We start from the raw sequence: 13,327 nt of genomic DNA, 5'->3' as shown, positions 1-13,327 counted from the left end.
TATCCTGAAATTCGGATGCTGGTGGGTTTACAGATTTGATTATGAGCACAGGTGCTTCTGAGATTCAGAGGTCTCGGGTTTAAATCACATTCCTGGTCAAGTCAAGTGGCATTATTGGCATAATAGTGGCATGAAATTGCAACATACACATAAACACAGGACAAGTAAAGAACTATAATGTGCTACCCTAAAAATAGATGAATGAATGTATAATCTATTTATGCAAAATGTTAAGGGTTGTCTGTCTGTCACACTAAAAGTCTTGGTCTTATGACGCGATACGTACTCCTGTAGCAAAAAACACGATTGAGTCTTGGATCCTTCTCACATCAAATGGTGGCCCGGGCACACACCATAAGTGACGGGAGAAGAATAACGGGGACATCTGATGAGAGTGAAGCTCATTGCACTTTGCACAAACCAAACAGGCGCACGTCCGCTAGCTGGATGCACAATGTCGGCTCAACAAACACAGTGAAGTAAAGGGACGTCTTCTCGGGTCGTTACAGCAGACTGCTTGTTTTCATCGCCAACCAAAAGTCACCCACACAAGTATGCCACGAATAAACATCAGCCTCTGCGAGATCACCTCAGCGTTAGCCGAAGAGGTGAATTTATAAATTTAAAGATGGAATCAAAAGTAGAACAAAACAGTCAAACTCCAGGAAATTCACATAAAGCGCAACACAAGGCAAAAGAACTCCCCACCTCCGTAACACATTCACAATGAACCACCAGGCACTGTGGAAGACCCCGTGGATGATTGGCAGGGGACCACCGACAAAACACATGAAACATAACAAAGGAATCTTATATACTATACATAGACACTATCAAAAAATAAAGAATGATGCGCGTACTCGACAACAATGAACCACAGAGACAAAAAGCATGAATTTGACGCCCAGCCAGGGGAGGAGACCTAATTGAGGTATTTTAAGATATCGGTAATTCATGTTTAGAGATCTTAATGTTGTACGAATGTGGCAAACAGGGGTGTTTGAGGCCCCTAAAATTCTCCAGGACCTTCTCCAGCCTGCCCAGATAAGTGTCACTTCAAGGCAGCCGCCCACCAGCTGCCGCCTACAGGCCGTGTCCTACACAGGCCTAAAAACGCAGCGCAGAGTTTAGAAACTTGAAATATGCAGAAAAGTGACCCTCAAATCAAGCTTGAATAGACAAATCCAGAACAAGAATCTTTATAAATTAAGAAATTATTTTTGAAAAGTAATTAAAGAAGCACAACATAAGGGCAAAAAGGATTTCTGTACAGGCAACCATGTCCAAATGTGCAAACCAGTATCAGAATCCAAGGAGAAGAGCAAACACTCCAGAGAGCCGAAAAGAGCAAACCGCCAATGGCACTCGCCGTGAGCTGGAGGGAAGGCGTCTCGCGCACCAGAATATGAAGCTGGAGGGCGGTGCCTCAGGTGGGCTGTCACGGTGGCCCCGCCCACAGAACACGGACTGGCAGAACATGAAAAATAATAATTCAAAACTCAAAAAGACACAAACAATACAGGCTGTACCGCAACACTTAATAATGTTTAGAGGTCTCTGTAAATGTTAATTCAGCCTACCTTACGGGTGGGCAGCTCAACACTCCTAAGTCCCATAACTCCCCAAACTGGTTTTAGGCATAGACATAAAAAAATTTCTTCAGGAAACAACACGTCTAAAATTGACAGGGAGAAAGTTAGGTGCTTGGATCGGAGCTTCTTCTTTATTATTAGGATCAGAAAAGAATGGAGAAAGCTGTCCATTTTCTACCGAGGCGGTGGCGCACTTTGGACTTTTTGACAAAATAAATGGCAGTGATTCAGAGGCGTCGAAACTTAACGGCTCTTCCCTACAAATCAGGCCCCTCTGCCTGCAGTGTGTTCACTGAATGCTGGAGGCGTCACTCAGAGGCTGCGAGTTACGTGTTTGGTTAGAGGACGACATGTTGGTCAGGTGTGAATATGAAATGAAGAGATTGACCGGCCCACCAAGTGACGTGTAGCACAGTGAGGATCTTATTCCCACCGTGAGTCCCCAAAGACCTTCCATATGTTTTTTGCCTGGTGCTGATGTTTATTCTCTTCCCTGAAAGTCTCTCTCTGCCTGCAATTTTGAATTTTCCTGATCTTCTAGAAAGTGGCGCGAAAACACAGACCTGTATTATGCACCACACCTGGTGCCAGTGTGACAGGTCGCTGTCATTCAGGCAAAAAGCCCCGCCCACCTTCAGGACAATCAGCTGGCTAGTTCAACCCACTGTAATAAAAAGGGTAAGTGTCCGTCTGTGTGTCCATCTGGTTGCTGTGTCTCTGTTATTCCAACAGATGGCGCATCACAATCATTAGCACTGCTTTTACAAATCCCATACCAAATGGCATGTAACAGAGACACGCGCAAGGTGTCAAGGTTTGATTCAATATGACAAGTGATGAAATTGAAATATGAAGGGTTTGACCAATACATTGAGTGACTTTTAGGAGTGTGTTGAGTTCAGGGGACCACAACATCAAAAAAGACCACAGTCTCTTCGAAATCTCAAAACCTTTTCTTAAATGAGATGTTTGAGGTCCCCACTGGAAGTGATCCAAATGAACAGCACAGAAAACACCGCAGTGGCTGGATTGCCTTCCCTGTTGGTCCTCTCATGCTGACCGGTGCTCCTCGTGTCTGCCCCACTTGGCTTGCTTGCTTATTTCTTAACCACTGACTTCTTGTATATTCAGGTCCTTAAGATGAAATGAGATTTCTCGGTCTTATCGGCTCTACAGCAGCAACTTGCTGATTATGTTAAGTCCTTTATTAGTGAGGGGGGAAAAAAAAAGACGATAAAGCTGTTGTCTCCGATAAAAGTCAATCCACAATTAAGAGGTGTCACTTTACAGAGTGCACAGTTGCTAATAATCCATTTGTGAATCTGCCGACGTTTCAGGACTCACACTGAATTATTCATTGCTGCACTTTTCACATTTTTCTTGTTGTTACCAGGGTACAAATTTTTTCTGCCACGGCTAAACTCTGGTTGCTTTTGAGGCCAATTCCTCAGCACTCAAGGCTTCCTATCTTATCACTTATTATCGTCTACTCATGTTCTTCTTCCATTGATTGATTTTCTGATCCCACGTCTTCATTTCAACACACCCAACAAGATGATGCTTAAACCGGCAGCTCTGGGCAAACAGCAGGAACCAACCAGAAGGGTCTGGCTGCAGACTTCCACTGACAGGGTAGACCCTCGGTGGCTGCTGAGTTTCCTTCAAGACAAAATAGGTGTGAAGGCTTCAAAAGCTGCTACTTCACCCAGCTTAGGCCCCAAGTGTAACTTGCTGGCTTCAGCTAGAGCAGGCCCAAAAATGGGGAGCCACCAAAACTTAATAAGGAGGAGGGATGACCGTAAACCTCTGGCTCGTACTGCAAGGGCAAACAAAAAAATCTTTGTAAATGAACTATTTATTAACAAACAAATTTAAAAACTAGAAGATACAAAAAGAGGCACAAGTGAGTTGCCTTGAAGGGTAACCTAAAATAAGTTCAAATCACTGTGCAGAGTTCAGAATAACAGAAGCAAAAAGTCACAAAAAGGAAAAATGCCAACACAAAATAGCAATTCTCACTGAAAATTCCAAGAAGCCAATGATTTCCAACTCCTGAGCCTTCTCAACCAAACGGAAATGTCAGGGTGGCCCCTCCTACTGTGGCTCCACCCACAAAGAACAAGGAGAATAAGTAGATTAAAAATAACGGATCACAATTACATAATAGAATCAACAAAAGGATTATAAATAACTTAGAATTAATAAAAATTTAAAATACAGTAATCCCTCCTCCAGACCCCCCCGCGATAGGTGAAAATCCGCAAAGTAGAAACCATATGTTTGTATGGTTATTTTTATATATTTTAAGCCCATATAAACTCTCAATCAGCGCCATTTTGAAATCGCTCTGTGAGGCCTACAATCTTGAAGGTGTGGCCTCTGAGTTCGGGACCCGTGCTTTATTGACTCAACGGGATAACAGGATGGCTAACCATGCATTTCCTTATCAGATCTGCGGATTCTGAAACTCTCGAAAAACCTTTGTTTCAATATCGACTCGCGCATCACTTTCGGTTTTGGCCGCTTGCTTGTTCTCACAACCTCAAATTTTGCCTCTCGTTTTGTTCTTGATCCCATTTTTATTTTCCGTCATGCCTCTCCCGGTTGTGCTCAAAGAGTTGCTCTGCCAGTTCGCTGACAGAACAAGATTAGAACATTTTGTGAATATGTACATAAAGGCAGATGACGAGCGTAAATAAATAAAACGTGGTTGAATTTCACTAATAAAGCCGAATGTGATGAATTAGCTGTACTAATATTTGTACTCTTTGAAACTACAGTAGCTATGTGGCGTTGTGGAAGGCGCACAGGGTAAATCCAGAGAAGTCAGTTGGGGTCGCCCTTTTAATTGTAACAGCAGCCGTTGAAGAAAACAGGCACACAAAGGTGCAAAAAAACACAAGCAGAAATAGTTTTTAAAGAACTGGCGAGACACAAACAATCGAGGGCGTTGGGTTTTTTTTATAATCCTCCAACTGAAAGGGGCGGGGTTAGTTGCCCTCAAAGGACCATGGGAAATAAAATAGATGACACTGTTAGTGACGGCGCCACTCCGGCGGAGTATTGCGTACCTTCGATGAGCCCGGTCAGTGTTCCTCTGACGTTCGTGTGTGACACCATCTAATATCTACATGGACTCTCCACTTAAACAAACCGCACCCAATACTGCCATGAAAGGACGGAGCCACACGTCGATGGTAGTTAACTCCACCGATGAGCACATTTATTTCACAACGGGAAATCTTCTGTCTGTACCCCGGGAAACCTGGTCACGCCATTACGTGCTTACCGGCCACAGAAAACTCCTAAAATAACAACTGTGCCCCTGGCACTAGATACAGCTGCGGTGGCACTGTTCCCAGTCTTGTGGCAAAATTAGGGGCTCCTACTCACTAAACTAAACACATGGCGCTGCTCTCTGTTCTCTCCTCTGAACGTCTCTGCCTGCAGTCTGGACTCTTCTTGTTCTTACAGACTGCAGCGCGAATCTTCCAAAGTCTTGTCCCATGCAGCCCACCAAGTACCTGTGTGACAGACCGCTGCCAATCAGGCCAAGAGGCCTTGCCATCTTCAGGGCAATCATCTGGCTGCTACAGTTCTCTTCAATTCCACAAGACCGTGTCACAGTTTAATATCTAAAAATACTCTTGTATTAAATCTACCGTGAATACCTCCAAGAGATGACGCCAGGGTCCTGCGGCTTTAGCAGCCACAAGAGGGTCTGCCACTGAAGGTGTGCAGCCAGACTTGATTTTTTTTTTTTTTAATTAACTTTTGTAGCATCGTTTGTCAATCATTTCCTAAGTGCGTGTTACAAAAATATCAAGTCGGCAAACTGTAAGATTGTATGACAGAAATATTATTTAAGGAGAACGTACATTTCGATACTGTCAAATCTAATTATACATGGGGGCTACGTTCCTGAAAAACCCAGATACTGAAACATTGACCCTATGGGGAAAAAGGGGGTTAAGTTTGGTGGGGGTGGGGACCAGCGGGGGGCTGTGAAACAGAGTTGGGAGGAAGCATTAGCCCTCCACTCTCTCCCCTCGAGGCTTAGTAATGATCCTTCCGCAGGGTCATCTACTCAAACCTTGTTATGACTTTACTGCGTTTTACGTCCTCTATACTCGGGTTCAGTCGTCTTCTAGGTGCTCCACTAATCGTCCTCCATCCCAATCAGGCATGCCAGTCCATCCGTTATGGCATTCACATTCTGTTACTATATATGCCATTTGGTATTGGGTTTCTAAAGGTGATGCTAATGTTTGTTGTGCGCCATCTGTTGAAATGAAAAATACAATGCATTTTAGTACTAGAAATGTTGGTGATGTTCCATCTTTTAGAATGAATGATGCAATGCAGTTCATCTCTACATGTATTACAAAGCACATTCCAACAGATGGTGCACTGCAAACGTTATTGCTGAATACGCTGAGGTCTACGTTGATTGCTTGTGAGATTTCAACCCATCTCAAACGGTCAGCACATCTAGTTAGAGGTAATCTGCCAAATCATCCAGTTACACCCATTCTTTAGGTGTGATTTCTTGAAGATTGTTAGCACCTTTGGCCCAACATCATTTTGCAAAAAGAAAGCTGGAGAAACGAACCTTGTAATCCATTTCTAGTCTTTGTGCTCTTCTCAATTTCTCATTTTAAAGCCAGCAATACGAGACACCCCTCACTCAAATAAAAATACTGCAAGTTCCCTTATTTTTTAGTCAGTCATTATCCAACCTGCTATATCCTAACACAGGGTCACGGGGGTCTGCTGGAGCCAATCCCAGCCAGCACAGGGCGCAAAGCAGGAACAAATCCCTTGGCAGGGCGCCCTTATTTTTTAACGCATGTGAAATGTGAATCTGGGTGGAGCACCAATCAGGCGGCGTCATCATCACGCATGCAGGTATATGCTGTAAATTATTCATGCATGTGCGAAGCAGACTGGGCAGCGGCGTAAAGCGTGAGGTGGGGAGCACTTACAGTAGGCATACACGTGTGTGACAAGAGATTGAGTAGTGACGTCCCATACAACATTGGCTGCTACAGCTCTGACCTTGCAAAGCATCATGGGGTGCTGGGAAAAAATTGTTCATCTATGCCGGCCACATGAAGAATTTTCAGGACCAATATGTGTCAACCAACGTTGCCGGCGAACCCAGAAGTGATGCTAATTACTACCCATAATATTGGGTGGTCTTGGCTGATTCTAATGCTGTACTCCCTTCGTGTTTACTCCTGCAGGTTTTTCCAAACTTGTTCCCTTACATTTTTTCACGCATTGCATTCTCTCATAGCTGATCTCAGTTCTTTGATTTGTATTTTCAAGTTCCCTGTCATGGTGCTCTGTGGAGGATGCTATAACAAATAAAGACTGGCTGGCTGGCTGACTGACACCCTGAGCTTGCTGGGAAGTCCAGATGATGCTCTGAGGCTTTACTTTTCCTTACAGCTTCGACTTAATGTTTTCGTTTTTTTTCCTTTCATTTTAGAGCAGATGTGAGAATCGGTGACAACTGCTGGCCGCCGCCACCACAGGATCCTGAACCTGGCATGCTTTTCAGCGCCCTACTGGCCCATTGACTGAGCCTGGTGACGCAGGTTAAGGTAGGTGCTTATCTATCTTATCTGCTTATCAAGACATGAATATGTGATGAGTAAGAATAACCCGTCATCCCGGCCATTTTTAAATATCTACAGTATATAGAGCCTTTCCATGGGTGCAGTTAACACTAGAAAGCTACGCCTCCATTCTCTGATCTGTGTCCCCTGTCCAATTTGCACCACACACTTGCACCATGCTGATACTTGATGTATTTTTTGCTGCTGGCCCTTCTTACGGTTTGTCTTATTTTAAATCGTCTCATCATATTTCTGGTCACTTCCGCATCGTGATCAGTTTGTGTTTGTTTCCCTTTGAATTTCATGATGCCTTGACAGAACATCTTCCACAGGGAGAATGGGAAGGTGGTGTTTATCAGCAAACGTCCGAAAATGGAGCAAGTGCAAAACAGGCCTCGTGAGGTCCTCTGCTCCTTCTTGCCCAATCGAGTCTGCTAATGAATGGCATTTGGTGATACCACCTCCACATGGCATCGAATCTCAATCCGGAGCCTCTTGATGTGCAGCTCCTTGAACCACTGACTCCCTCACTGTGTTTAAAAAGAGTTTGAAGACCTTGGATTATAATTTGAATGTGAGGTTCTTTTAACTAAAACGAGAGTATCTAGTCTTGTGTGTCATTCTGTTTGGTTCAGAGCTCATCATCAATGGTGGTCAATCATGTAGTGTAACCACTAGGGGCAAACTCACTGAGCAGATCTTGGAAATGTATTACCAAGTTGTACCTGTTGGGTGATGATGGTTATGTATGCAGAGTCCAGTGAAATTGTGACTTGCAGCTGCTAATCAACATGCAACTCGTCACCTCCCACCTGACCTCTCAGAACACAATTTACAATACTGTCTGTCGTTAGGAGGTGTAGTCATGGAGCAGATTTGAGAAGTTTAGCACTGAGCTGGACCTGCCATTCCCTGCCAAGGACGACACAGTCGTCCAGTCTATCTATCTATCTATCTATCTATCTATCTATCTATCTATCTATCTATCTATCTATCTATCTATCTATCTATCTGTCTGTTATGGAACTGACATGAACAGTCATGGGTTCAAATTTAATTATTTTTATTTTGTTGTTAAATTAAACATTGTTGAAGTAGCAAAAGAAATTGGGAACTGAGCTACTGCAGCAAAATTCGATGCCTTTGAGAAACTGGAGTGAGATTGGAGGAGGCAAGAAAATCCATCCAACCTCCATTATCCAACCTGCTATATCCTAACTACAGGGTCACGGGGGTCTGCTGGAGCCAATCCCAGCCAACACAGGACGCAAGGCAGGAAACAAACCCCGGGCAGGGTGCCAGCCCACCGCAGGGCACAGACACACACACAGACACACACCAAGCACACACAAACGACAATTTCGACTCGCCAATGCACCTAACCTGCATGTCTTTGGACTGTTGGAGGAAACCCTCGCAGGCACGAGGAGAACATGCAAACTCCACGCTGGGAGGAACCGGGAATTGAACCCTGGTCTCCGAACTGCGAGGCAGCAGTGCCGCCCAGGCAAAAAGATGTAAAAAAAATTAAATAAATAAAGTAAAATTGGAAAAGTGTTGTATTTTTGAACAGGCATATAAGTCTGGGTCTGATTTTATGATCAATTTTTCGGGTTTCAAGTCCCAACTTATACATGAGTATATACGGAATCTATCTATCTATCTGTTATGGAACATAGGGGGTGTCATTGTGCCCCAATCCCTGGACACAACTGACATGAACAGTCATGGGTTCAAATGTAATTATTTTTAATTTGTCCTGCTTCCTTTATACAGCACTGTATACACATGGATGGTGAATCCCTTCTCTTTCTTCTCTTACTCCCAAGTTTTTTTCTATGGTAAGGCAGATGGCTGTTTTTAAGCCAGAACCTGGAAGTACTTCTGGTGTTTGGGCAAAGTGTCAGTCAGGTGGAAGTGTCTTAAAGTGGGGATGGTCCATCTCTGCAGCTCCCCCTGGTGGCACCACAACACCCTGCAGGGCTACCGCACAGGCCGATGATTCCCAGCTTGCCCTGTGGTTTGAAAAATGATAGCAGTGATACAAGGAGGCTGCCCTCTAGTGTATCTAGTGCATATACTTCCTTTAAAGTCTATCTATCTATCTATCTATCTATCTATCTATCTATCTATCTATCTATCTATCCTGCCTATTATGCTAAAATTAAAGTCTATCTATCTATCTATCTATCTATCTATCTATCTATCTATCTATCTATCTATCTATCTATCTCTTAATTACCAATATAAAACACCTAATAATTCATCTGATGTGTATTCACCCCTTTTATTAGGACCCCCTAACCTAAATCATCGCTGGCGCAGCTTTAGAAGTCCTAGATTTAGTTCAGTGGAGGTCACCTCTCTGGGGTTTCAGCTGATTGCAGTATAAATGCTCCATTATGTGGAAGGGCCGACATAGGGGGCTTTTGAAAAGAATGAGTGTAAGGTGTACAGTATATGTGATGTTCCTGTATGTAGATTATATAAAGTTTTGCCTTTAATGCAGAAATAGTTCACTTTTTTGCATTGTGTCGATTCAGCAAAAGTCGCCATAAATGAAATCAACAAAGTTTTATTTTCGTTTCTTTTATTTTTGCCCAAGAGACAGTGATGGGCTCGAAGGCATGAGAAAAAAATAAGTTTAAAATGTCACATTCTATTTGTCCAATTTCAAAAAAAGGCGAGACGATGCACATATGAGGAAGCCACTGTGGAGTTGGTGAGTCGGATAGCGCAGTGCAACTCTGGAGGTTGACGCATGGAAAGCGGCGCTATCAGAGCCTGTGGGCAGCTGGGGAAATTGTACATTGAGACCCCTGGCAGGTTTTGGGAGATGGGGATTTCAGTGATAAAGACTTGGACATCTCCACCTTTTTGTTTTATATGGCACCTTTACTTGTTGAACACATTGGATTTGTTTCTAAATTTCTGCAATGTGAGCTCCATGAGTTTGGACTATCACAGAAAAAGTCAGTGGTGGTGATTGACATTTTGTGGCAACCTTGTGGTTTCTAGTCTGTCGTGCTGACCAGTGGGGGGTCACACTACTTTAAACGTACTTGTTATTGTGCAGCATACTTATACACTTTATAGCTATGGTGAAAGATGGCTATTACCATGTGCCTTCAGTGCAGGCTACCCTTGCTGTCTTCAAACCTTTCATGAGCCAATACTCTGTAACGCAGAGAAGAGGCCTTAGTATACAGTGCCACCGCATGGACCAGCGATGAATTACCACCACCATAGCCTATGATCACCTGGCCCACTGGGTTAGGGCAGCATCCTTCTAGTGTAACTCCCAATTAGGCACCCACAGGGCCACATGGAAGTTGCTGTTGATCTGCGAGCCTCCTTGGAGAGGATCTATCTATCTATCTATCTATCTATCTATCTATCTATCTATCTATTATATAGTTCCTTTCCTATCTATCTATCTATCTATCTATCTATCTATCTATCTATCTATCTATCTATCTATCTGCTATTAAAAACACAGGGAAATGTCTGGGCCAAGCTAAACTGGTGATTTTGGAAACACGGCATAATAAGATGGGGGACACACTAACGATTTGCGTTCTGTTAATTAATCGAATGAGGTGACTCACTTAAGCGGGCAGCACATCAGTAAACTGAATCCGAAGGCTCACCTCTATTCCTGTGCCGTTTACCTAACATGTCTTGTTTGGCTTCATCAGCCAGTATTCTATGGCGGACTTGATGTCTTCATCGTTGTCATCATTTATATGTGGTAGAATGCCCAGAGGGGACTGGTCGGTCCCGTGGTCTGGAACCCTTGCAGATTTAATTTTTTTTGTCCAGCTTCTGTTTTTTCTGTCCACCCTGGCCATCGGACCTTACTCCTTTTCTATGTTAACTAATGTTGTCTTATTTTAATTTCTTATTTTGTCTTTTATTTTTCTTTTCTTCAGTATGTAAAGCACTTTGAGCTACTCTTTGTATGAAAATGTGCTATATAAATAAATGTTGTTGTTGTTAGCAGAATGCGTCCCATTGAGTTGGCCCACGAGGTGGGTGGCCATATGGCCCCCAGGTCTGGAGAGCAGGGTGCGTGTGGCACCTTCTTCTAATGCATGGTGTAAACCACAAATGCTACTGTCTTATACTTATACATATTTCAGTACTCAGGAGCAAATCTTTACCTGCTTACAAAAATCAGCACCCATGAATGCCTTGTTTCAGGTTTGGGCTCAAAATGTTTTAATTTTTACTTAATATGCAGGTCATCTGTTTTCAACTGTGTATGTTCCGTTTATAGCATCAAAGAGGAGGCTAAATCCAATCTTAGCCGCATTGGGCACAAGACTGGAGACAGCTCTGGACAAGGTGCCCAGGCACACTCACTCATGCCAGTTAACTCAGTCTGTGTGTCCCCGGCAAGTGGGTGGAAACAGGGAGAACTTACAGAACTGCATTAGACATCACACAGTAGGTCTGTAAATGACTGAGTAGGAGAATCAATATGTTTATTTGTATCTCCCTTCACAATGAGCAGCAGCCCAAGGCGCTTTATAAGTGAGACCTGGCACCTGAGCTGCGTCTTGAGCATTAGGCTGTGCTTCATGGCCTCATTGCCATCAACGGCCAAAGGAAACAGTCAAACAGAAGCCCATGCTGTACAACACAGGCAGTCCTCAGAGTGTTTGGCTTTGACTTCTTCAAGTTGAGAGTGGACTTTGTGATTTCTAAACGCTCTGCAAAGAGCCGCCATCCACTGGCACTTAAGGCCCAGAGGGGGATTACGTGACGTCAGCCACCAGAATGGAATGGAACCAGTGACCTAGATGGATGGCAAAGATGTCACGTGCCACCACTTCTTTGAACCTCCTCAACTGTCTAAATGTGTGTTTGTGAAAGGCCTTTTATCTTTGTGTGCAAGTCGACTATTAAACTTAGTGAAAGGGGGGGCTAAAAATAGTTTGTTTTTTTAAGTCTATTTATATTTTTGAGTGTTCTCTGTTTTGCAAAGCATCATGATCTGTTTCCATCATAAACTTTGTCCACTGCATTTTAACTAGAGAAGTGTGTACGAATGTGCGGCTCCTAAATAATCCTTAAATAATATGTACTGTATTGCTTTCATCTGTCCTAATTCCAGTAAATTAGAGAGTTTGTGGATTTTCTAAATAATAAATGAAGAAAGGTCCTCTGGGACTTGGTAGATCATCAGGAAATTAGTATTTATTGGACTGAAAACCTTTTTAAAAGGTCATATTGAATATTTACTTAAGAGCCATTGCAGCACGCTTGAACTGAGAGTTTAATGCGTGTCAAGCACGCCGTGTTGTACATGCAAGGTCATGTGTTTGGCCTGCTACCAATTCATGACGACGATCTCTGGTTCAGAGTACCTGATTGAGCCGACAAGTGGGGCGTCAATGCACGGTGGCTGTAGGGGTCCACCCTGCCATCATCTAACCTATACTGCAGGGGGCTGCAGCCTGTCCAAGGCCACATCGGAACAAGACAGGAACCAGCATTGATAGATAGATCGATAGACTTGAAAGGCACTATATAATGGATAGAGAGAATTTGGTATAGTAGGTAAGATTAGATAGATAAATAGATATGAAAGACACTATATAATAGATAGATAGATAGATATGAAAGGTACTACATAATGGATAGTTAGAATTTGGTATAGTAGGCAGGATTAGATAGATAGATATGAAAGACACTATATAATACATATAAAAGGCATGATAGATAGATGGATGTGAAAGGCATTATTTGATAGATTTAAAAATGATATGTATTAAGTAAAATAATCGATTAAAATGAAAACTACCTAACATGTAGCACAAGCCTATTTTCAAAGTTTTATCAAACACAAATAACATTTCCACATAAGTCAATTTGTCATTCTGTTCTTTATATCCTGTTCCAAGTGACACGTTTTGCTCTTCTGTACTTCTGCTCAACAGTTCAGAAATCCATAAACAGTTTCAAAGCAGCACATGGAATATTCCAAGTAACAAATTCATCAGTCGTGATATAATCAAAGCAGATGTTAGAAAAGGCAGGTGGTAGAATTCAGCTTTGATGGACTCCAAGTGAAGTGAGGAGCCATTCTCCCACTGAGCCATGGAC

General features: G+C 43.0%; 1 protein-coding gene across 5 annotated transcripts in view; it reads left to right on the top strand.

Moving 5' to 3' along the window:
• rbfox3a (RNA binding fox-1 homolog 3a) overlaps nt 1-13,327 on the top strand; it is a 976,802-nt gene that overhangs the window by 355,706 nt on the left and 607,769 nt on the right. For 4 of the 5 annotated variants that reach the window (XM_039740613.1, XM_039740617.1, XM_039740616.1 and 1 more), the window contains one exon: nt 7,087-7,201. The gene's annotated coding sequence lies outside the window, so the exon portion shown is untranslated. The remainder of the gene's footprint in view (nt 1-7,086; nt 7,202-13,327) is intronic. The other variant, XM_039740614.1, reaches the window with a different exon arrangement.

Source organism: Polypterus senegalus, chromosome 17 (genome assembly GCF_016835505.1).
Source record: "Polypterus senegalus isolate Bchr_013 chromosome 17, ASM1683550v1, whole genome shotgun sequence".
In the NCBI taxonomy this organism is placed as follows: domain Eukaryota; kingdom Metazoa; phylum Chordata; class Cladistia; order Polypteriformes; family Polypteridae; genus Polypterus; species Polypterus senegalus.
The sequence above is the reverse complement of the archived record's forward strand: the minus strand, read 5'-3'. Positions and strand labels throughout refer to the sequence as shown.